Below are 26,190 nucleotides of genomic sequence, written 5' to 3'. Positions count from 1 at the left end.
CCTATCCTTTTTTTATTCTCTATTTTTTTTATTGAAGTATAGTTGATTTATAATGTTGTGCTAATTTCTGTTGTACAGCAAAGTGACTCAGTTATATACATATATACATTCTTTTTTTAATATTCTTTTCCATTATGGTTTATCCCAGGAGATTGGATATATAGTTCACTGTGCTCTACAGTAGGACCTTGGTGTTTATCCATTCTACATGTAATAGTTTGCATCTACTAACCCCAAACTCCCAGTCCATCCCTTTGCTCCCCCCTGCTTGGCAACCACAAGTCTATTCTCTATGTACATGAGTCTGTTTCTGTTTTGTAGATAGGTTCATTTGTGTCATATTTTAGATTCCAAGTGATATCATGTGGTATTTGTCTTTCTCTTCCTTTTTTTTTTTTTTTTGCGGTACGCGGGCCTCTCACTGTTGTGGCCTCTCCCACCGTGGAGCACAGGCTCCAGACGTGCAGGCTCAGTGGCCGTGGCTCACGGGCCCAGCCACTCCATGGCATGTGGGATCTTCCCGGACCGGGGCACGAACCCGTGTCCCCTGCATCGACAGGCGGACTCTCAACCACTGCGCCACCAGGGAAGCCCCGTCTTTCTCTTTCTGATTTACTTCACTTAGTATGATCATCTCCAGGTCCACCCATGTTGCTGCAAATGGCATTATTTCGTTCTTTTTTATGGCTGAGTAATATTCCATTGTATATATATGTACCACATCTTCCTTATCCATTCATCTGTCAGTGGATGTTTAGGTTGTTTCCATGTTTTGGCTACTATGAACAGTGCTGCTGTGAACATAAGGGCGCATGTATCTTTTTGAATTATCATTTTGTCCAGGTTCAAATCCTATCCTTATGTATCACCAAAGGGTCTGCATCCCCAGAGGACTGAAAATATAATTAAATCCCCAATTATACCTCACTTTTACAGTGTGGTCTTGAACAATACAGTTTCAGAACCATGGCCATGTTCTTTGATTTTGCTTGTTTCCTTCAAAATTGAATATACTGTGTGATCCTCTTGAGACTCAAGATTTGCTCCTTAAAGTATGACTTCCATCTCTGTTGCAAATGTCTTAAGTTTATGAGATCTACACTTCTTATGGCTAAAATCGGTACTGACATTTTCTCTAATGCAGTTCATTTTTAGAAAAGAGTGGATGCAATAGAAACATTCACATAATTGAACAAACAACCACTGATGTACAAATACAGCAGCTCTGCTGACATTGAGCTGTTGGTTCTCAGTCTTGAATTATTCATCCATAACACGATGATAAAAACCTGTATTAAATACACAAAAGGGAAACAATTGCTTATGTCAAATCTGAAGAGAAGGGTGAAATAATAGTGAGTGGAAAAGACAGGAACGTCATGGGAGTGAGGAACGGCCAAGGAGGGTCCAGCACCTGACATTGTCTGGTTATAAAGGGTTCTGCAGCTTAAAGGCACTTTACCAAGTAGGAACCCACAAGTTAACCAGTTGACTGAATTTTTCAGAACTCTTCGGGTTGTAAACAATAGAAGACCCAATTTCTGGTGGGTCTTTAAAATTTGTCTACAATTCTTCTTTTCTTCCCTGCTTTTGTCTTGTCTTCCCTGTGAGCAGAGTATAGTTTTCGTTCCCTATTGACTCTGGGCTTTGATGATTAGACTTGCTTTGGCCAATGAAATGTGGCTGGGAGTGCCAGCAACTCTCTGGAACTTCCTCCTACCACCATGAGAAGAACACGCACCAGGGGACCTTTGTTCCCTTAGTCTGGGTCCTGGAATGAAGACAAATGAAGAAGACCTGAGCATAACCAGGAGTCTGGGGTCCAGCCTGGCCCAGCTGATTCAAGAGTATGATATGAACACCTGTTGTGGTAAATCATTGAAAGTTGGGGGTTGGTTGTTATGCATTATTATCACAACAACCTGACTAATGTATAATTCGAGCTAATAGCCTAAAAAGAAAAAAAATGTATTGGTTCATGTAACAGGTGTTCTTTAGATCAGAGGCTCGAGTTATTGCCTTTCTCCACCCATCCACCCAACCATCCTTCCATCCATCCATCCATCCCTCTATCCGACAATTCATCCATCCATTTTTTTCACCCCTGCCTGTCTCTGCTTCTTTTTGTGTTTTGACTTCATTTTCTCCTTATGGAGGCAGGTCCATGTTATCCATTTGCTAAGATGTAATTTGAAGAACACAGTTCCAATAAGATGCTCTGGGAAAGTTTCCATGGTCCAACAGATTTGAGAAAGAGTGTATACTACATTTCAGTTTTAAAGTGTCACAAAGCATTACTGGCAAACAAATCAACATACAAATCAAAACAAAAAACTATGAGAAATTCCCCTAGTACAGAAAAATCTGTAACATGATTTATTTAATGCCACACTTTCTAAGTCTATTTATTTGACCATGGAAGACTGTTCTGGCTGTTAAAATCTATTGACAACTTCCAGGCAAACACCTGGGGGGAATGGTGGTACAGTGGGGAAAGCACTGGCTTGGGAGATAGGAGCCCTACATGTCAATGTTGGCTCTGCCACAGACTTCCTCTGCACTGCCTCAGGGAGATCACTTCCTCTTCTTGGCCCTTGGGTCCATATTCACAAAATGAGAGGGGTGGGATTAGTGGGCCTTTTAAGACTCTACTGGGGTCAACATTCTGTAATTCCAGCAGTGTACAGTGTACTATATTTCATGGAAGAAAGGGTGATATGACCTGCAAAAGGATGGTTAACTGTTGGCCAGGGATGCACCATATGGAACTATGGAGACTATTCAATCAATCAAACATGATGTTCCAACACATTCAGAGTAAATAGGATGGGGGGAATTCAGCAATGGTGCTCTAGCTTATTCAACTTGCCTGTGGATATGGAGGCTTCGTCCTAGACTCCTCTTGTGTTCCATGACCTCCTGTCCCAGGTTCATCCTCTTATGTGCAGCCTCTGGAATGGGTTGTTGATAATCCTCAGTGGCATTCAGTTCAGCGGAGGAGGGGAGAGTCTGCTTTGAATCCTGTATTAGGATGCTTGGTGGCAGAAACAAAACCCTGACTCAAGCTGGCTTAAACAATAGGGAATTTATTATCTCACATATCAGGAATTCCAGGGGGCAGGGCGGATCCAAAGCTGGTTGAATCACTCATTCAACAATGGCATTTACAAGTCCTTCCTCTCTAGCTCTCTGTTCTGCCATGATCAGTTGTCCTCATTCTCACACTGGTGACAAGATGGTGGCATTGGTTCTGAGCATCATATCCAGACATGACAAGATCTAGAGGAAAAAGGGGTCCATTTCTTTCCCTGGCTCTTTCCTAGAAGCAAGGACATTTTCCCCAGAAGCCACCACTCACCCTGGAAAGACTTCTCTTTGTGTTTCCTTGGCTGGAATTGGGGGAATGACTGTTCCTAAACCAATCAATGGCAGAGACAGCAGGATTACCCTTAGGTCAGTCAAGCCCATCCTTGGAGCCTGGAGCCAGGTCACCTACCCCCTTAGTCTGATGTAGGAGAGAGAGAACAAAACCTGAGTTTGATTAGGAAGGAAGAAGGGAGGAATGAATGCTGGGTGGACAATCTATAGTAAGACCTTAAGAGTACAAAGGGAAAGGGAAGACCCCTTTGGAGTAATCTTGCCTCAGTTAAACCTTTTCAACTACACATCTTAACCTATTGCTAAGATTTCTTTTGTACCATATTGTGCTAAAAGAATCTTAATCTCCTTCCTAGCCCTGAGTTACATGACAAAAGGCTTTCTGTTTCTTTAGCATCTGTCCATGCCAGGCTCTAGGAAAAGAGGTGGGAGAGGGAGAAAACCCAGTCTGCCCAACTTTAATAATTCTGTTCAAGCTACCTATGTTTTCCTCATTTTAACAATCTTACTGGCTCACTTCCTATCTGTAATAGCCAGTCGGAGGGAGGGTGCCCCACAGACAAGCAATCACGCTGTATGGGAATGAGGGGCCTCTGCTCCTTATTCTAACAAACTGTAAAACATGATGGAAAGTGGCTGAACAAAGTGGCCGCACAGTGCCCGCATTTCTAGCTTTATAGACAGACTGATGAGAGTCGGAACCTTACCTCTACCACTTCCTAGAAGTGGAATCCTGGGCAAATTGTTTAAAGTCCTTCTTCCTCAGTTTGCTTCTCTGCAACAGAGAGATGCTAATAATAATTCCCACCTCATACAATTATTGTGAAGATTAAAGAAGGAAGAGCACATAAATGTCTTAGTGCCATGCCTCACGCAGGGATGCACCTAATAGCTACTGATTGTTGTAATTTTTGTGATTATAGGAATAGAACTATTATTATGATGTCATCTAGAAAAATCCCAAAGCAGCCAATAGAGTCAAGACCAACCCCACCAAGAGCAGGTTTTTCTTTTCCTGGTGACACTCAGTTGGCACCCCCCGTCCTGAGTGACACAGCATCACATGGCAGGAGGAGGACAGCCAAGCACTAGACTGGCACTCGATTCAGCATAGTGACTCAGGCTGCCAAGTAGGCTTTTGGAAAATTTCTTGCTTCCCCCCTCCTGGAACATATTTTGGACGCCTACTTGTCATATTGCAAAGTGTATGTGACAAAACAATCTGGGATCTCGCTGACAATTCTTTGCTTCATGCCGCGGCTTGGAATCTCTTGGCTTGGGGTGTACTGCCAGCCTCAGAGACCCTGGCACAAAGGCAACAGAGGATGGAGCCCCGCGTGGCAAGAGGGGTCGGAGGCAGGGCAGGAGCAGGGACCTAGGTCATTCCAGATGGACCTTTGTCTTTGTGTCCCAGCCTGGGCTCCACACAGAAGTTTGCCCTCCTTAGACAAGAGAAGGTTGTCCAACTCGTGTGGGGCAAAGAAAGGCAAGGGATTGTAGCAATAGTGTACATTTATTAAACCTGTTATTATTTTTCTAAGGATGCTGTAACAAATTACCCCAAACTTGATGGCTTAAAACAACAGAAATGTATTCTCTCGTGGTTTTGGAGGACAGAAGTCAGAAATCAAGGTGTTGGCAGGGCCAAATTTCCCTCTAAAGTTTCTAGGGGAGAATCCCTCTTTGTATGTTCCAGCTGCTGGTGGCTCCAGGCGTTCCTTGGCTTGGGGCTGCATACCTTCAATCTTTGCTTTTGTCTTCTCACGGCCTTCTCCTCCGTGCATCTTCTCCCCTTCTCTTTTCTTGAAAGGACACCTGTCATTGGATTTAGGGCCCTCCCTAATCCTGGATGGTCTCATCTTGAAATCCTTAACTTAATTATATTTGCAAAACCCCCTTTTCCAAATAATGCCATATTCATACATTCTGGGTGGACCTATATTTTGTGAGGCCACCATTCAATCCACTGCAAACCCCTTCACTGTGGCAGGTGCTAGACCAAGGATACCTGACCTAACCTCATCCCTAAGGATGAGGTTTTTAATCCCATTTGCAGGTGAGGAGCCTTAGCTGTCTAAGCACTATTCATGATTATCTCTTTTATTCCTCACACAGGCTTGTGCAATTGAAACTATTTTTAACCCTCATTTTACAAATGAAGACATCGAGGCTTAGACAGACTAACATAACTTGCCCAACAGGTAGTGAGCAGCAAAGCCCAGTACTCAAGATTAGATCTTTCTCACACTGATTGGGCAGAAAGAGATAATAACTTATCCCTTCCGCCATACTTTCTCAAAAAAATAGTTGCTGAATAAGTAACAGCTTGAAGGTAAAGCAGCCTATTTTCATCTCCCAAGGAACTCAGGAATTTCCCCCATCTTCTCGCTTCCTGATGTTGACTGAAAAAACAAAAAGCACAACCTAAAAGTTGAGTTATGTTTTATTCGGCGGACATACTGAGGTCTTAAGCCTGGGAGACAGCCTCTCAGATTGCTCTGAGGGACTGTTCCAAAGAGGTGAGGGAGGTAAGGGAGGAGCCAGGGTAGGTAAGACTTCTTGCAACAAAAACCAGGTAGTCAGAACATCAAGAGAATACTGTTAATTAAAGAAAAAACAGACATCTCAAGTTAATGAATTTAGCACTCTTCTAAGTCTAAAGAGATGCAAGAGTCTGGGCTCACTGAAATCATTCTTTTGATATGCACCTTATCGCTTTAGGGACAGTATCCTGTTCTGAGTCCCCTCAGGCTTACTGTAGGGGCTGCAGGTAGTGACTTATGGCTAGGTGGCCATGGCATCCTTTGTTTGCTGATACAGCAGGCAACATTCTTCATTCATACAACTCAGTGGCATAAAACAACCAGCATTCATGATCTCACTTTCTGTGGTCGGGAATCTGTATATGGCGTAACTGGGTCCACAGCCTCAGGGTCTCTTATAGGTTAGAATTAAGGTGTCTCTTAAATAAGCGTGGACCTACTTCCAAGCTCACTCACGTAGTGGTTGGCAAGAATCAATTCCTCCCAGGCTGTTGGACGGAGGCCCTCAGTTTCTTACCATGCTGACCTCTCCATAGGGCAGCTCACAGCATGGCAGCTGGCTTCATCAGAGCCAGCAAGTGAGACGGAAAGAGAGAGGGGGTGTGGGACTTCCCTGGCGGTCCAGTGGTTAAGACTACACTCCCAGTGCAGGGGGCATGGGTTTGACCCCTGGTTGGGGAACTAAGATCCCACATATGGCGCAGACCAAAAAAAAAAAAAAAAAAGAGAGAGGGTGCAAAGAAGATGGAAGTTGTATTAAAATTTTTTTTTAATTGTGGTAAAGTACACATGACATAATATTTATCATCTTAACCATTTTTAAATATACAGTTCAGTGGTATTAAGTACATTCACATTGTACTTAATTAAAACAAAGCTATCCATTAAACTAGTGACTAATAGTTACTTAAGGGTGTGTGGACAGGTAAAGAGTCTTTAAAGAGGTGAGTTCTGAACAATGAGGGAGTCAGTCATGAAAAGATTGTGGAAAGAGGGAACAGCCAGGGCAAAAGTCCTAAGATGGGAATGAACTTGACCAGTAGAAAGAAGAGAAAAAAGACCACAGGCCCTGGACCAGCGGGAGTGAGGGGAGGGGCAGCCGGAGACGAGGTGAGAGTGGTGGAGGTGAGAGTGGTGACCACGGCCAAGTCATTTGTAAACTGCCTGGAGGCTGCATTTTATCCTCTGTGTAATGGGAACCACTGGTGGATGTGAGCAGAGGAACGTTGGGCTCAAAACAGAGGTGATGAGGGGAAGAAACCATGTCCAGGGCTGTGAGGCAGGAGGGCCAGCTTGCCTGGATGACCTGCTAGGTCACTTACTCATGTGGCTTCTGTCCCCTCCTGGGGGACTGGTTTTTGCAATCATTGATTGAATGCTCCCCAGTCATCTCCTATCACCCTTGTAACAGCTCTAGGGCGTGGCTACTTGTGTGCCAATTCCAGCCATCCTACAGAGGTGTTAGTAACTTTCAAATCAATGAGATAACATAACGTAATAATGTCTAGCACTTAACGCTGTGCGGACAGTTCTAAGTGCTTTACGTGCTCTGTCAGATAGATAATATTATTATTGTTGGTCCCATTTCACAGATGAGGAAAGTGAGGCATGGAGAAGTTAATCAACTTGGCCAAGATCTTACAACTAATAAGGACCAGAGCCAGGGAGGTGCCAGAGTCTGTGTTCTTGACCACTAAGCTCTGTCATTTATATCATCTCCCAAGTGTTGGCTGTGACACAGGTTATGATAGGCGTTTACTTATTTAATCCATTTTTTTGCTTTTGGTTTTACATTATAGCAGGGCACAAGAATACTGCTTTGTCATCAGAATATCGCCAGCTTGAACAAGGATGACTGTTCCTCCTTTGCCAGGGACAGCCAGCTTGAAGACCTGCCCCACCCTGCTGGGCTCCCTGTCACAGTCTAAGCAAAGTACGTATTCCTCAAGCCCGATAGGTATGTTCTAGCATCTGCAGCAGCAATAACAGTTAACTACTTGAATCCCAAACTAGGTGACGCGATTAGTGTTTTCCATGTAGTGTTGAGTAGATTTGCTCCAAAGTCACAGTCACAGAGGAGAAATGCAGGTAGAAGCTAAATTTAAACTTCCTCTACGGTGGGGGGGCGGGGGGGGTGGGGAGGGAAGAAGTCAAACCCGGTAATTACTATGTTAAATTCCCTGCTGAAAGGAAGTCAACAAATCAGTAGCCTTCACCAAGGCAGGGTCATCTGAAAGTCTGCTTGGAATAGTGAAAAAAGGCCACAGGCCTATTATCTTGTAAACAGATAATATTGACCCAGCACTAGCTCTGGAGTCAGATGTAGGTTTGAGGGGCTGCTCAGGTATTTTGCAGCCACAGGGATCTAGAAAAAGGCTCGGGAACGGTGTTCCTTTGGAGGAACATTGTGTATTCACATGTAGTGTCTGGACATGTGGCAGCCAGCTTGGACCATGAGGTCCAAGGATGACCAGCAAAGGGTGACAGAGGAGAAAATGGGAAGGTCCTAGGTCCTTGAGGATGTCGAGGAACTGAATTATCCATTTGTGAAACTGCCTTACTTCCAGATGTTTTGCATCTGGGAAAATAAGTCCCTTTATTGTTTAAGCCATTTTGAATCTGCGTTTCTGTTACCTGGAGTTGAAAGCGTGTAGCTGATGTACTGGATAATTACGAGGAGCAAATGGTACAGTGCATGTAAAATGTTTTGTGTGCAATGTCCAAGATAAAGTAGTATTAATATAAAATGAGGAGTCTTGAAAGTCAGGGTCTGAAAGAAGGTAGGAAAGGTCAGAGATTTTAACAATCACACAGGACTGGGAAATATATGGTTGAGGGCTGTTGCTGGCCTCCCCGAGCCCAGGTCAGACATCACCAATCAAGCACAGAACCCCTGCCATAGCCAAGTCAATGTCCTGGGGCAATCGGGGGGCTCACCTCATTTGTTTCCCATCTCTCAGGTGGCACTGTTCTTTGTTGCCTGATGTCCAATGCTTCATATATTTTGTCCGTTAAAAAATTCATTATTATCAAGAATTATGTTTTATAATTATGTAATATACTACTTAATGTTCTATAACAATTATATACAGTTGACCCTTGAACAACATGGGTTTGAACTGTGAGCATCCACTTATACGAGGATTTTTTTTTGAGATTTGAGACTTTTTTTTTGAAAAATTTTTTGAGATTGGAAACAATTTGAAAAAACTCGCAAACTGCATAGCCTAGAAATATCAAAAAATTTAAGAAAATGGTGTGTCATGAATGCATAGAATATATGTGATGCTAGCCTGTCCTTACATAAGTATAAGGTGAGTGCTATTTAATATAAAATTAATAATGTGGTAGTAACACATTACTTGTAATTATTACATTGTTTTACAACTTTGCTTTCAAAGAATTACATTACCATACGGTATGCCTCTCTCTCTCTCAACTGGAGAAACTGTGTTATCATCCTAATATCACTAGTAAGTGGTCGTTAAAGAAAATGCAACAGGGCTTCCCTGGTGGCGCAGTGGTTGGGAGTCCGCCTGCTGATGCAGGGGACGCGGGTTCGTGCCCCGGTCCGGGAAGATCCCGCATGCCGCGGAGCGGCTGGGCCCGTGAGCCATGGCGGCTGGGCCTGTGCGTCCGGAGCCTGTGCTCCGCAGCGGGAGAGGCCACAGCAGTGAGAGGCCCGCGTACCGCAAAAAAAAAGAAAATGCAACAAAGTTTCCAATACTGGACTATGACAATGACTCTAATACTGTATGCCATAAAAGTTGTATAACGATGCATTGGTTAGTGTAAGGCTGGGCTCCTGTGAAGCGTTATATCGATTACCCTAGACTACCATGAAGCAATCAGATTGCTGCTTTTTGTTATCAATGCATGAATCGTTATACTTGTAGATAAATGTGAGTTTCTTTTTCACATTATCTTTTCATTTTTGATGTCTAGTGTTAGTAATACATATAACATCAACAGTGTTTTGTATCATGTAATACTGATAATGGATAATATTGATGATGAATATTTACATCATCTTGTAAACAGATAATGTAAACTTACGGTGTCAGTAAATATAGTACAGCACTGTAAATGTATTTTCTCTTCCTTATGATTTTCTTAATACCATTTTCTTTTCTCTAGCTCACTCTATTGTAAGAATACAGTATATAGTACATATAACACACAAAACATGTGTTAATGGACTGTTATGTTATTGGTAGGGCTTCTGGCCAACAGCAGGCTATTAGTTAAGTTTTGGGGGAGTCAGAAGTTATGCGTGGATCTTCAACTGCATGGGGGTTGGCGCTTCTAACCTCCATGTTTTTCAAGGGTTAGTTGTAATATATACATATTACATACAGGAATATAAATTATATACAGAGGTACATAATTCTATAATATATTGTATAATTAGTATAATGATAATTATAATAAATTAACAATAATTAAAGTCCTGGTGGTTTATATTTTAAAGCAGATTTCTTACTGTGAAAGAAATGGCTTGGTCTCCTAATAAAGGAATATATGTATTATGTATAGATGCATAATTATATGGTATATTATATAATTGTTATGATAATAATTAAGGTCCTAGTGGTCCACACTTTAAAACCGATTTCCCACTGTGAAGGGAATGGCTTGGTTTCCCATTAGGGGAATTTCAGGCAAGTAGAGTTTGCAGGGTGGGGTGAGGGATTTGTCTCCCTTTGCTTCCTGTAAGTACATCTCATAGATCCCAAGTAATTGTGAGCAAAACTGAGCCCATCGGAGGATGCTGCGAGCTCTCGGCATGAATCCAGGCTGTTAATGTTGTTGCAGAGCCTGACTGAACCAGGGTAGGTGAAAATGAACTCGTGACGGCGTCTGTTCTAATTTTATCCCCCTCCCCCCACCAACCCTGAACACGTGTGCAATGCAGCACAGTTTAGAAATGAATGGAATTGTGGCTTCTATTTATTGAAAGCCAAGAGATGAGCAACGTCCCCTGTGCTAAGGACACAGAGCTGGAGAGATTTAGAGGATGGTTGGCTCTACCAGCTGCCCTGTCAACTAAGCTTCATTGAGACTCATCTTCCACCTAAAAATTGATGGTCCTTGCTCATCAAACCTAAAGCGCTGATTATACAAAAATTGGCCAAGGCAACACTGTTTTATAAATTTATTTATTTAATTATTTTATTTTATTTTATTATTTTTTTGGCTGTGTCGGGTCTTCGTTGCGGTGCGTGGGCTTCTCATTGTGGGGGCTTCTCTTGTGGAGCACGGGCTCTAGGTGCGTGGGCTTTAGTAGTTGTGGCTTGTGGGCTCTAGAGCGCAGGCTCAGTAGTTGTGGCGCACGGGCTTAGTTGCTCCGTGACATGTGGGATCCTCCCAGACCAGGGCTTGAACCTGTGTCCCTTGCACTGACAGGCAGACTCTTAACCACTGCGTCACCAGGGAAGTCCCGACAACACTGTTTTAAATATTTAAAATCTCTAGGACACTATATAAATTATTGGAGGTCAATAATCTTCAAGTTCTAATTGGACAAGATTAAGTAATCCACCCAGCAGACCGATTTATTCTACCACTTAGGGAAACAATGACCAATTACAAAATGGCTAAATTCTTCATTCCATCCTTTCCTGCACCCACTTCCTGTCCATTGTGGCTTTGCAGCTCCTTTGTCTAAGAGGTGGAGTCTATTCCCTCACCCCTTGAATCTGGCCTGGCCTTGTGACATGGTTTGGCCAATAGAAAGCCATGGAAGAGATGGTGTACCAGGACTGAGCTGAGGCCTCAAGAAGCGATTCAGGCTTCCACTCTCTATTTCTTGGAACCCTTCCAGATGCCAGGGTAAGCAAGCTTGGGCTGTCTTGCTGGAGAGTGAGAGGAGCCATCCTCCATCAGCCAGCCTCCAGCCAAGCCAGGAGCTGACCAGGTAACTGCAGATATGTGAGTGAGCATGGTCTAGACCAGATGAGCTGCCCAACTCAGCCCAGGCTCATCATTACTGACTTGAAACATCCTGAATTTAATAAACGGTTGCTTTTTAAAGTTACTAAGTTTTGAGGTGGTTTGTTACACAGCAGTACAGACTGATACAAACATTTTGCAGAAAACTCATTGCTTTTGTTAATAGTCAAAGACTGTTTCTAAGTATGTGCTTTTGCCAATGTGCATACAAGTTGGGAAGGACAGATATTGAAAGAGAAGTCAGAAACTTGGGTTCTGCCAGCTCTTATAAGTTTTGAAATAGCCCAGGAGTTTCTAGAAAGGTCATGACAAATATTTAGAAATTTGTCCTCTGGATCCACCACCTCCTCTCCCCCTAGTTTCGGTATATTCCATATATTCAGTTATAATAAGGATGTAATGAAACAAACAGGCATTCTCATGCTGATGGGAATGTGAATAGACATGATCATTTTTATTCATTACATAACTATTTATTAAAAGTACCCTGTAATAGGAGGTGGGGATACAGGATATATACAACTTCTGTCTTCAAGCAGCCCACAAATTTTTAGAAATAACAGACAAAACCTTGATTGTGAAACTGGCTTATATATAAAAATGAAATATTGGAAAGGAATTTGGCAATATGTATCAAAGGCTTTAAATTGTTTTTACTCTTTGGTACAGTGATTTCTCTTCTGAAAATATATCATAAAGAAATTATCCAAAATGAAAAAAGTTCTTATTCACAAAATGTTCTTCTCTCTATATAAGTATAGGTGAAATGTATTAATTACCAGCAGCAAATTAGTTATGATACATCCACTGGCTGGGGCATTACACAGCCATGAAACTTACGTTCATGAGAATATGTTATAAATTATGTTTATAATAAAATAATTATGATGTACTAAATAAAATACAGGATACAAAAATATATATGCAATAGTATTAAGCTTAAATAACAAAATAAAGATTAGAAGAAAATACTCAGTGTTTATGGTGTTTTGGAAAGACAATGGGAAAAAGAAAGGAAATTAGAATTTTTTGATGATGGGTTATGTATTAAATACATATGTATTATGTCCCTTAAATACATTAAAAAAATTCGATTGTCACAATGACTCTTCAAGGTAATTACTATCATGACCATTTTACAGATAAGGAAACTGCAGTTCGGAGAAGTTGAATAACTTCTCCAGGCTTGCTGAGCTGGTATCGGGTGAAAAGTGTAAAATCCCTTTATTAAAGGGATTATAGGTGTTTTTTTTTCCTTGTTTCTCCTTATTATAACTTCCTAATTCTTCTTTGATAAATTTTATATCTTTAAAACTTATGACTCACGTGGTTGCCCCTGTCACTGAGACCTACAAGCAGAGTATGTACCTTCCTAGTTAGGGACTTCCCGACACTTCAGGAGGGCATCCGACTCTCCTGAAATACTTCTTCCCCAGCTGAGGATGCTTGAAATTCTTTTAACCAGGGACACATCATCCATTTCACAATTAGAAAGAGAATCTTAGCATTCCTCAAGCCCAGCCCAAGTCAGAACACAAACAGTATTAGTTCAGGTCATTTTTATAAGCAGGCATGGAATTCCTAATGGACCCTCGATTTCTCTGCATCAGGCTCAACATGCCTAGTTCTCTTAGGAGTTCTCCTTGGTAGGGTTCAAGTTTTATCACTCCTAGGCATTCTACCTGGGGCTGTCCCAGTCTTCCCCTGAGTCTCTCCAAAATGATGCTCTAAACTGAATGCAGAATGCGTTAAAGTACAAATAACCCAGGAAGAGCAATGCTGCACCCAAGATTGTGCTGCCTATCCTAGTCTGTGCTACGTGGCATCCTTCCCTTCACATTCCCTTGCACATATATTCATAGTAACAACAGCGGATGTTGATCGAGAGCTTTCTATGTTCCAGGTACCACGACAAGAATTTTATGTGCATTGTCTCATTTATCCTAAATTTAAAATTCCTCCTGGTGTGCTCGTCTTCCCTGCTAGTCTGTGAGCCCTGGGGAGCAGCGAGCATGTCTTGCTCATCACTGTTTGCCTGGTGCTTGGCACGAGGCAGGTGTGCGTTAAACGCTAGATGAACAGAAATGAACTAATACCAAGCTGGACTTGAAACTGGGCAGCCCTGCATCCAAATCCAGCTCCACCACTTGCTGGCTTGACCCCTTAAGACACCTAACCTCTCTGAGCCTCATGGAAAGAAGAGATAATGAAATCTAACCTGCAGAGTTGTCATGCCAGTTACAGAAGTTTATGTGTAAAATTGTGAACATGTCTCTCGTGGAGAGATGGTTTTTGGTGTAAAGTAGAAGTGAAAATGCAAGGGTGTTTGTGCCATTAAGTAGAAGGTGGCAGAGAGAGGGACACTGCAGAAAAGTTGGGGAAAGCAGGGTGAGGAGGCAGGTCTCAATGCACTTTTCCATTCTCCTTCAGCTGGTCCTGCTACCAGGTGTCCTGGAAACCCAGAGGGTTGATGGGGAGGCCAGGGAAGCACAACAAGATGTTGCCCACAACCATCCTGAGGTCTGATCTGGATGAGCAGTGCCTTCTCTACCACCTGCCATCACATGCATGGAGATCACAGACTTACCATGTAAGAGCCAGACTTTAACGCAGATGACAAGGAAGAAATGAAAGGCTTGTTTCTCTTCTGTAACTGGAAAGTTCCTGCTAAGTCTTCCGTTCCACACTAACCAACTCAAGGGCAATGGCTGTGTTTTGGTTTCTCTGTTGTACATTGGGCAGCCACCACGGTGCCTGGCATATAGTAGGTGCTCAGTTAATGCATACGGCATGCAGGCTGTGTGGCCCAAACCGATTCATTGGGATGGATGGTGTAAATCCAACTCAACACATTTACTGAATACGAGTAGTTAATATAATGACCAGTATAACACCATTCTTCCTCAGATATCAAGGAAAGAGGGAGAAAGAACAAACACCTATTAAAAGTTTGCTATCTGTCAGGCAGTTTGCTAGGTGTTTATATTGATTATTTCATTTCTATACCAATATCATCAGGTCAGTACCATTATCTTATTTTTACAGTTGAGGAAACTAATGCTTTGAAAGAGTAAGCAATTCGACCAAGTTTTAATAGAGTTGTCTGGTTCCGCTGTCCACACCCATGTAACTGGTGCCTGTTTCAGCTCTCGTAAACTTGCCCACTCTCTCCCTCACACCATTTCAACTCAGACTCAGCTCTGTTCTCCGTATCAACCCAAACATTAGAGGGCCCAGCCCACCTTTCACCTGAGGCTGCCCAAGCATTAACACAAGCATTAACTCCCAGAACCTATTGATTGATTTCAGTTACGTAAATGTCTGTGTAATAATGATGGCGACCTTTAACTGATTTCCTACTATAGATCAAGAACTTCACACACATGCATCTTGAAACCCCCGTAAGCCTTATTAGGAGGGAATTATGCTTACCACTTAACAGATGAGGACATTGAAGCTCAAAAAGATTAGGAGCTTTGACCAAGATCCCTCAGCTTCAAGCTGGAGCAAATTCCAATACCTGAGCTTCCCTGCCTGTCCCCACTGTGCTGAACTCTGCTGGGGTAAAAAGGTGAGCTCCAGGATAGTTCCCGTCTCTGTGGATCTCATTCTCGTGCTGGGATGCTAGCTGAAGCCCCTGCCTCCTGGCATTTCCTCTCCTGCCTTTTACCTTTTCGGGGACTCTGGGATGCTTGGGGAGCTTCTCACCTCTAATCCCCAAACCTTCCATCCTCCAGGCTCCCTTTCCCCTAAATCCTGGCCTTGTCACTTATTCACCGTGTGGCCCTGGGATAAGTCACTTCACGTTTGTCAGGCTCAGTCTCTTCATCCGTAATTGGGGGCATTGATATTCCCCTGATAGGTAGGGGGGGTGGTACAGGTTAAATTTTTCAAAGATGGCGACACCACTACGTATCCAATCCCATACGCTCTTCCTACAATGTGGATTTGATGTTCCTCCACTGAGAGGTGGGGTCTATGTTTCCTCCCCTTGAACATAGCCAGACCTTTGGGACTGCCTTGACCAACGGACTGTCGACTGAAAAAAAATGCACAACCTAAAAGTTGAGAATTATGTTTTATTTGGCAGACTTTCCGAGGACTTAAGCCCGGGAGGCAGCCTCTCAGATAGCTCTAAGGGACTGTTCCCAAGGGGTAAAGGGGGGAGCCAGGATATATAGGAGTATTGCAACAAAAACCAGGTAGTTGGAACATCAAAAGATTACTGTTAATTAAAAAACCCTAGAAATCTCAAGTTAATGAATTTAGCGCTTTTCTATGTATGGGAAGATGCAAGAGTCTGGACTCATTGAAATCATTCCTTTGATGTGCACCTCAGCTCTCTAGGGTCAGTATCCTATTCTTTCCCATCCCGAGTCCCCTCTGGGTGCACCGCTGGGGGTGGCTGCGTGGCTGATGCTTGGCAGTGGGCAGCCCTTTTGTTTGCATTCTGAGTTTCCCCCGTTCACTGTCAGTGGTGCCTACGGTGGCTGATGGCTTGATGGCTGCAGCATCCTTTGTTTGCTGACAGGGCAGGCAACGTTTTTCATTCGTAAGATCGTGGCAGAACTGCCTCCGCGCGGCGTCCGAGGCTGGGTCCTAAAAGGCAATATAAGCTTCTGCCTGGCACTATCTCTTGGGACATGCACCTTGGGAGCCCATGACCTGGAGTTGGGGAGCCGTGCATTAGGGCAGGTAGACCACACAGAGAGGGCGATGTGTGAGGACCCCCAGCTATTCCATTCCCGGCTGTTCCAGCACTAACTGATACAGAGCACATGAAGAGTTGAGCACTGTTTTGGGGAAGGTCCCCGTGGTAAGTCAGGGTCGAACCACCGCAGGACCACGAGACTCTGGTTGTGGCTTTTAGAAATCAGCGTCAGAGTTGTTTGAGTTACTCAGCTCCTCTGGAGGTAGGTTTTAACCAATTTCAATTCCTATAAGCCCACAGGAATGTAGAACTCCATTCAAAACACACTATAAACTGACTCATTTTCACGAGACTATTAAAAAAAAGTTGAACATATGCTTCGTTTTCTTAGGGCTTCCAAAAACAATAGGCAAGTCTTTCAAATGGAGCCATGTGTGTGCAGAAGATCTGCCTGCAATCCAAATCCTTCCATAATTTAGTTAGCCTAAGGAAAATTCTTTTCTTTCATTGAACCTGGAGGCGAAGAAAATTGCTGGTCTAGAGAAACAGCCTTTGGTCACAAGGTTGGAAAAGTAGTATCAGGCAGACATGATTGAGTAAATTAGGGCAGTGTTTCCCCTCCTCGATAACTTGTCCGTCTTCTTTTCTAGGTCTTGATTGTATAAAAAGTACAAGTGACTTCAGGTCTGATGAATCCTGAGTGGCGTGGAGGGGCAAGGGAGTATTGTATCTGAAGAAGCCGGGTGGTTGGCTGTGTTCAGATTGTAAAGGAATTGACAGAACTGGAGGAGTCTTTAGGGACCTTACAGTTGAAGCCCTTTGTTTCTGTGAGTGAGAGGTGGGTAGCCCAGTGAATGAATGTGATTTACAGAGCTGGTTATAGGGCTGGGAGGGGAACTAGGGATGCCCGAGTCTTTTCTGAGTCACCTGGCAGCCTACTAGCTGCTGTTGCTCTTTTAAACCTTCCCCTTAAATGTATTTAAGTCCCCAGGGAAAGCTGTGAGCTGGGAACAATTAGAGGGAGGACTAAGGTAAAGAGAGACTTGGCAGACAGTGGGGTGGAGAGAAGAGCTGAACGTTGTTTCCTAAAATTCAAAGTCCTTCTGCTGCCTGAAGGGGTTCAGTTGGGAAGGCTGGGTTTCCAATACGGGAGGTGGGGTGGAGTGTGTGTGCTGGGGCAGAGGGGAGACAGGATATGATCAGCGTTCAATCTGAGAGCTGGAAGATGCGCTGTTGTTTGCCAACCGAGGGAAGGGAACGGGGGAAACTTTGGGCACCGATGTTGCTCAGAGACCCAAAGAAAGTGAGTGAGGGAGTGTGGGGAGATCTGAGGGAAGATCGTTTGGGGCAGAGGGAACAGCAGGAATGAGGCTGGAACAGACGTGAACGTTTGCGGGGGGTGTGGACGCCACTGTAGGGGAGCTGAATGAGCAAAGTGACATCCCAGGGGATGAGGTTGGAGAGAGACACAGGGTCAGGCTCTGTGGCACACGGTGTAGACCCTGGAAGAGTTTGGAACTGGCTGTGAGTCTAGCAGGGGAGTTGTAAGGTGGAGGGCTCCTTTAGGGCAGGGACTGTGTCTTGTTACATTCTCCCACAGCTGAGGTTATGGCATATTCCAAAAAGGAAGATGCAGCCCTGACACCTCTGATAGAAGAAGTTGAGAAGAAAGATGGGCAAGGACGACGGGACCACGTCAAGCTGCTCTCTGGTCCTTAGACCAGTGTTTCAGTTCCTGACCTCATTGCCCCCTCACTTCACTTCTGTGACTAAGCAGTGAAGAAATTACTGCCTCTATTCTAAGACAGGACGCTGAGGCGAAGAGAGATTGACTGGCTTGCCCAAGGTCACGGCTGATTATGGCAGAGCTCGGATGGAAGCCCCAGGCATCCTGACCCCCGGTCCAGGGCTCTTCTGAAACCCCCGGAGTCCTCGACAGGGAAGCCCTCTTCAGCCGTCCTAACTTTTTTTTTTTTTTTTTTTTGCGGTACGCGGGCCTCTCACTGTTGTGGCCTCTCCCGTTGCGGAGCACAGGCTCCGGACGCGCAGGCTCAGCGGCCATGGGTCACGGGCCCAGCCGCTCCGCGGCATGTGGGATCTTCCCGGATCGGGGCACGAACCCGTGTCCCCTGCATCGGCAGGCGGACTCTCAACCACTGCACCACCAGGGAAGCCCCAGCCGTCCTAACTTTGAACGCTGCCATCACGGACGGGGCTGGGCAGGCGTTCTCCTAGGTGTCCCACCAGAGAAGTCACCACGAACCTGTTCTGAGGAAGCAGAAAGGAATGCTCTCCGGGACCTGGCAGACTAAATAGAGGGTTACCAATGGGGTATCACCCACAAAGAAACCATCTGCTTTCACAGAGCAGCCGAGAAAGGGTTTCACGTCGTGCAGTGCTTATCACCGGTTTGTGCTGAAACCTCAGGGCAGACCACCCACTCCTCAAGCATGGAGACCCTGAGGCGGCAGGCAAGAATCTAGGTTCAAACCTCAGGTGGGCCAGAAACGTAGCTTTCTTTGCTTCTCTACAACGGAATCTGGTTAGGATTTCAAGCCTCTGTTAGGTTCAGGCGTTGGAAACGTCATCTCAGTCCATTTGGGCATCTTGGGTGATGCATCGAGGCTCTGGGAGGGCTGCTGACTTCCAGGGAACCGCGTGGAGGAATCAGTGGAACTCAGCACTGTCATCCCTGCACGTGACGTTCCTGTCTGGCCTTCGGTTCTTGCTCCACCGCTCTCCTCCCTGACTGTGAGTCTCCTTTTGCCCCCTGGCTCTCTGTGAAATGGGAACGGCTACAGCAGAGAGCTGCCCCACCGAGGCTTAGGGGACTCGGTGCTCTGCCTCACGGGCATATGCAGACGTTTCTTCTGCTCCCACACCATCCCAGCTTGGGCTCCCCAGGCGCCACCTGCTCTTGGGTTCTCTAAACTCCTGGGGGCTTAATCACACCCCCCCCCCCCGCCCCGAGCTTGGCAGGGGTGGTGGCAGGACCCAAGGTCCCTGCACCCAAACTCTGTCCTTACCCCAGCCCAGGCGAGCTTCATGAGGCATCAGTGAAACCAAAGCATAATCTGTCCTTACCACGAATTCTTCTGATGCTTTTGTTGGGGTTTGGGCTTTAAAACCTGAACACTCAAAATTGCTTCTTTTGTTCTGTCTGCATTCTCCTTGGTCATCTCTTCCCTGAGCCCCTAAACACTGAATGTTTACCTGCTGCTTAAATGCAGGGAAAGAACCACAAGGTACAAGGAAGTTTGGGACCAGAAAACAAAACAAAACAAAATCTTATTAAAATATTAATTATTTTTTAAATAATTATTTTTAAAATATTAAAAATATTTACCCTTCTACTTCATTATATGCCTAATGTTGGGGACATCTGTTTGAAGTCAGATCTGGTTAGACTCCTAACTGCAAGGTGCTTGATTTATCCATTAGGACACACATATGGGACTCAGTATCATCTATAACATGGAGGTAATGATTCCTATTTGATGGATTATTTTGAGGATTATAAAAGATAACGCCTATTAAGCTCTTGGTACAGTGCCGGGTCACTTTCATGATTATCCTCATTCTGACTGGGTCTCCAGTTTGTGATTAGTGTTGTGTTCTCTACCTGTGCAGTTGGGGAGGTCCCAAGACCACCCCCAGGTCCAGTGATTTGCTAGAAGGCCTCACAGAACTCAAAAAAGCTGGTATGCTCACGGTTGTGGTTTATTACAGTGAAGGGATACCGGTCAGAATCGGCCAAGAGAAGGAGACTAAGGTCAGCGACATGGGCTGTCAACCATGTCTAGGTGACGAACCCTCAAGCTCCTCAGGGGAGCTCCCCTGGTTCCAAATACTCCGTGAGTGTTGCCACATCATTGCTGGGAAAGTCAGTGCTGTTTGCAGGAGTCCACAGGGAGAGGACACTGAGATGTCATGCCTGGAGCTCCTCTGGACTCTTTCCCTGTAATAAACCACAACCTCTGCCTTCTTCTTCTTCCCAAGCCAGAGAACAGAACTTCTCTGGCATCTGCTGTCTTTTGCATTCTACTGGCCTCCTGAATATCCGTGAATCTGTACCTGCTTTCCGTCCTCACTGTCAAGGTCACTGTGGGCCACTTGGGCCAGGACAAACACCCACTGACTGGCCTCTCCAGCTCTCCGTCTACCCCAGTCAATCCTCAGGAGTGTTTAGAGGAACCTCTCTGAAGAGTACCAGCTGGGTCTGAAAGGCCCTGGTGATTTCTATCGCCGGCAGCGTTCAGGCTCTCTCGGCAAATGCAGCTCTGCTTGGTTTTCTGGCCACTTTCCCTGTCAGCTTCTCTCCTGTCTTCTGAACAGGATGTTGTTATTCCAACGCAGTATTCACACCCCTGGGCATTTGCTCTTCCCATCTGGATTATTTTCCTGCCTCTCTCACGCCTCTCCAAGGCCCCTTTCCTGTGACCTGCCACCTTCCACTCATCAGGACAGGCCAACTTCCCTGGGTTCAACTAAAATGTCCCCTCCCTGGAGAAGCCTTCCTGGTCCTCCCTGGATGCTTCCGCCGTGCTGTGGACAATCCTGCTGTTCTTTTTACCTTATCCCATGATGTTTCCAACCCTGCGCCTGGTGCACGGAAGATACTCAGTAAATACTTGTTGGCGTAATTCACAAATGAACAATCTGCCGTGTATCTGACTCCATACACTAAAGAGGTATTTTTATGCTGGGCTTCATTACAGGTTGATTCCCAGACGTAATGGGATTAGATGTCCTTAAATAAAGTTTTTTTTAAAATTGAAGTACAGTTGAATTACCATGTTGTGTTAATTACTGCTGTACGGCCAAGTGACTCAGTTATACGTACATATAAGTTCTTTTTCATGTTCTTTTCATTATGGTTTATCACAAGATATTGAATATAATACATCTGCTCATCCCAAACTCCCAATCCAACCCTCTCCCACCCCCCTCCCCACTGGCAACCACCAGTCTATTCTCTATGTCTAACGGGACTAGATTTCTGACTCTCATTCCTTTTTACTGGCCACAATTTTAATGTCGAATCTTTTATCTTAATGTTTACATCCCGCACAGTTTCTTCTTTACTCCTACCGTTGCTTCTCCTTTTCTACATAAATCAAATCGTTTCTTCCCTCCTTCTCAAGAGCGCTGCTCTGGAACTAGCAAGTGGCTCAGTCGCTTTATCGTGTAATACCCGGCTATAAAGCACATCAAATACTCCTAGCAGGTTCTGCTTTATGAGAAAATATTTATTATGTTTGAGCTCTGGAAGCTGGTTATCACGTACTAGCTGTGTTTTAATGTTGCATTGTTTTCCCACTATTGCTTTAAGGGCCGAAAGGAAGCACCAGTGGTCTCCAATACTGCCACCTTGTGGCAAAGTGGGATGATAACCAGGGCTTTAGGGAAAGTGGGTTGTCTGTATTAACTCACGTTTTCCCCTGATGTGTGCACACAGGAAAGGCCATATGAGGACACAGCAAGGAGGTGGTGGTCGCCTGCAAGCCAGGAAGAGAGCTCTCACCAGAAACTGACCATGCTGGCACCCTGACCTTGGACTTAACCAGCCAACAAAACTGTGAGTAATGCATTTCTGTTGTTTGAGGCATCCAGTCTGTGGCATTTTGCTATGGCAGCCCAGGAAGACTAATAACAGTGGTGTATTCTGGTCCTGCCTTATCCTGTGACTCACAAATATCAGTGGGTTTAAATAATCTTTATTTATTATTGAAGTTAATATCAAATTTATTTAAAAGTTAATGATATTTAACTCTACTCAACACTCTGTAATGACCTATATGGGAATAGAATCTAAAAAAGAGTGGAGATACGTATGTGTATAACGGATTCATTTTGCTGCATAGCAGAAACTAACACAACATTGTAAATCAACTATACTGCAATAAAAATTAATTTTAAAAAGTTAATGATATTAAACATAATTTAAATAAACTCACAAGTGTCTGCTGGGAGTAGGTATCTTATGGAGACCGGACAAGGGCTTGAATCTGAGTGACATGGGTTGATACAGTGACAGCAAATGCAGATATAGGCACTGACTAGAGGGGCTCAAGAGAGAAAGTTCTGGAAAGGCAGAGAAATAACAAAAAGGGCTCTGGGCCTCCACAGACCTTAGAGACGGGATTTGAATTCATTTTACATAAATCTCTGAGCACCCTACTACTATCTGGGTTAATAATAACATCTTAAGTTACAGATACCCTCCAAGTTACAGACTGGATAGACCTTCTCTGAAATTTTCAGTCAAGATTCCTGTGTTCAGCTGTGGAAAATCATAGAAGCATCTTCTGGAATGTTGTTTTTATGTGGCTTTTTCCTGTCTGGGCATGATGCAATTTATATAGTACTTTAAAAAAAAAGCATATATTTGTATAAGCATATATTTGTATTACTATTATCAAGTGGAACAATAAAAATTACTAAGAACTAAGTTAAAGGGAATCCTAGTTTGAGCCTAAGCAGTGTCCACTGGGGGGAATTCTGACATGTTTGGGCAGATCAGACCGACGGGGTGGGAGGGGGTGGGTACTGCCCGAGGAGCTTCCTGGAGGATAAACTCATTCTATTGGAAGCAGAGACAGAATGACAGAGGAAGACTATTGTGTGCTGATTAAAACTTTAGCCAATTAATAGGCTTATACACACGGCCAATTTGACTTTGAATCATGTGAGGTTGAAAGAGCATCATGTAAGGAAATAACAAAGTCGCACCTTACTTGTGGTTTGCCAGACATTTCCAGGCACGTTGTAGTGTTAAGCTTCCTGGCCCCCTTGGGTTTGGATGGAGCCATGGGGTTAGCACCAGCCAATAAGTTGTGAGGACAAGTGGATGCTAGCACTTGGGGCTGAAGCATTAAATTGCAAGCTTGAGACCCCTTTGAGCTTTTTTTGTCTTTGCGGTGACTGTCAAAGTTCCAGATGGTGGCTGTTCCATAATCCTGGGTCCCTGAAGCAGTATGGTGAACACAGACCCACCAACCCCCAACAGTCAAGTGGCAAGAGCAAGAAATAAACATATGTGGTTCTGAAATTTTGGGGTTGTTTGTCACTGCAGCACAACCTAACCTCTGAAGTGATAAGATTAGGTCTTCAGGAATCTTCCTCAACTTAAAACATCCCTGTCCTGCACCTTTATTTTCAAGGCACACCCAACAGATAATGAAATAATCTGTCTTTAAATAATTCCTCCTTTGCGATTTGTTCATATTCCCTTTGTGATCCTTTTTCGACCTATACGTTGTGAGGTGAGGTCAGAAAAAATTTCACACCATCTCTTACATGTGTAAGAAAAGGAGCTTCCTTGTTTCCGATCATTGATGAAATCTTCATGAGCCCCTACTGCACAGGACAGAAGGTTGGGAGAGAGAGGAGAGGGTGAGTTGGGGTAGAAAGAATTTTATTTGCCAGTAAACTGTATCTAAGTCTCCTCTGATTAAAACAATCTCTTTCATTTCCAAGCTGTGCATTTTGGTAAATGCTCAGTTATTCAGTGTTCAACCCCTTCCCTCCCAAAGACGGCGCCCGGTAGGGAACAGGGACTCCTGTGTCTTTGTGGCCATGGGAAAGGAGATCTTGGCTCTGTGGGCAGAGCTTGCCTTTGGTTCTCTCTGAATGTTTTGGAATGGTTTCCAGTCACGTGCACTGGTGACCTTGAGGTACAGGGGTTGAATCTGGGATTTCTGTCTTTCTCTGTCTCTCATGCTGCATGCCCTCTTTCCTGCCCCCGGTGTGGCTGCCCTCCCCCATGGCCCGTATGGCTCTGCCACTTTACCTCTTGACTTTGTGAGCTCACCTGGGGCCGGCAGTGCAGTTACCTTCCAGTGTCCCTGCCAAGAATGCGGAGACCCCTGTGTCCATTCCATACTGAAGGTGGGGCCGGGCTGGGGGAAGCTCAGGAATCCCAATTTTGGCTTTTTCTCTGCGTAACTGTGCTGAATCACCAACCTAATCGATGCGGTTGCTCCACTTTGCGGGGCTGGCTGGGACACCAGGGGTGTCTGGCAAAGCCTTCAAACTATTGAGTCCTCCATTTTGAAATTCTAGATGTGGAGTCTGTTGCATATGTTTCTTTCTTTTGAAAAAATCATTTATTTATTTTTAATTGGAATATAATTGCTTTACGATGTTGTTTCGGTTTCTGCTGTACAGTGAAGTGAATCAGCTGTACGTATACATATATCCCCTCCCTCTTGGACTTCCCTCCCACCCCCTCCCCCATCCCACCCATCTAGGTCATCACAGAGCACCAAGCCGAGCTTCCTGTGCTTTATAGCAGGTTCCCACTAGCTGTCTGTTTTACACATGGTTGTGTATATATGTCAGTCCTGATCTCCCAGTTCGTCCCACCCTCCCCTTCCCCCTGTGTCCACATGTCCGTTCTCTGCGTCTGCGTCTCTATTCCTGCCCTGGAAGTAGGTTCATCTGTACCATTTTTCTAGATTCCACAGCCACTGTGGAGAACAGTATGAAGGTTCTTTAAAAAACTAGAAATAGAATTACCATATGACCCAGAAATCCCACCTCTGGGCATATACCCTGAGAAAACCGTAACTCAAAAGGACACATGTACCCCAGAGTTCATTATAGCACTATTTACAATAGCCAGGACATGGAAACAACCTGAATGTCCATTGCTTATGTTTCTGATTGCTTGCTCCCCTGCTTCAGTTTCCTTTCTCCACTGGGTCAGAAAGATGACCAACTTCCCCGTCTGTCAGGTGGGACATCCATCATGTCACATCCTGAGTACTCTCTGTGCCTTGCTTAGAAAAAAACCCAGTGTTCACGTCAGCCAGGTCTGGTTCTTGATATGTTCATTGGCGCTTAAGGAATACATATTATGTCTTTATAAAGTATGACTTTTAAAATATTGTCTTGGAAGTTCTATTTTAGTATTCAAAAACTGAATACCAAATGTGCTTTCCCTTTCTTTGCACTTCTGCTGTACGAGTCCTAATCACACACATCCCTCTACTTCCTTGCGAAGGCAGATGGATGCCTTTGCATGATGAGAGAGAAAGTCATATACATTAAGGTTAAAAATACCGAGAATTCCCTGGCGGTCCAGTGGTTAGGACTCCGTGCTTCCACTGCAAGGGGCATGGGTATGATCCCTGCTCGGGGAACTAAGATCCCACATACTGCACGGTATGGCCAAAAAAAAAAAAGGAAAGTAAAAAGAACAATATAAAAAAAAAGATTAAAAATGCTTCTGCCATTATTGTAATGTTTTTAAGGAAAAGGATCATATTTCACTTCTCTCTACGCATTCTCATGGTGCACACAAGGGGTGACCAGCTTGTCCCAGTTAGTTGGGACTTTTACCACCAAAAGTCCCATTTCCAGGGAACCTCTCAGTCCTTTGCAGACCAGGCAAACTGAGGGTCACCCCTATGTACACAATCCATTATTTATTGCTGAAGGTAAGATGGTGATTTTCTTGGTATGAAACGATTATCCCCATAGTAATCGTTAGCCTCAGAAGTAAATGATAACATGTTGGAATTTCCACACATTTTTCTTTTTAACATCTTTTTTTTTTTTTTTGTGGTACACGGGCCTCTCACTGTTGTGGCCTCTCCCGTTGCGGAGCACAGGCTCCGGACGCGCAGGCTCAGCGGCCATGCTCACGGGCCCAGCCGCTCC

The 26,190-nt window shown here is 44.4% G+C and overlaps 1 long non-coding RNA gene across 1 annotated transcript in view; it reads left to right on the top strand.

The window, feature by feature from the left end:
* LOC114895257 overlaps positions 1-7,821 on the top strand; it is a 113,136-nt gene extending 105,315 nt beyond the window's left edge. The window contains exon 3 of the long non-coding RNA XR_003793479.1: positions 7,721-7,821. This is a non-coding gene — a long non-coding RNA (uncharacterized LOC114895257). The remainder of the gene's footprint in view (positions 1-7,720) is intronic.
* The last annotated feature ends 18,369 nt before the right edge of the window (positions 7,822-26,190 follow it).

The sequence above is a fragment of the Monodon monoceros genome, unplaced genomic scaffold (genome assembly GCF_005190385.1).
Source record: "Monodon monoceros isolate NGI ecotype Baffin Bay Population unplaced genomic scaffold, NGI_Narwhal_1 Super_Scaffold_14, whole genome shotgun sequence".
In the NCBI taxonomy this organism is placed as follows: Eukaryota; Metazoa; Chordata; class Mammalia; order Artiodactyla; family Monodontidae; genus Monodon; species Monodon monoceros.
This window is presented reverse-complemented; position numbering and strand designations above follow the sequence as displayed.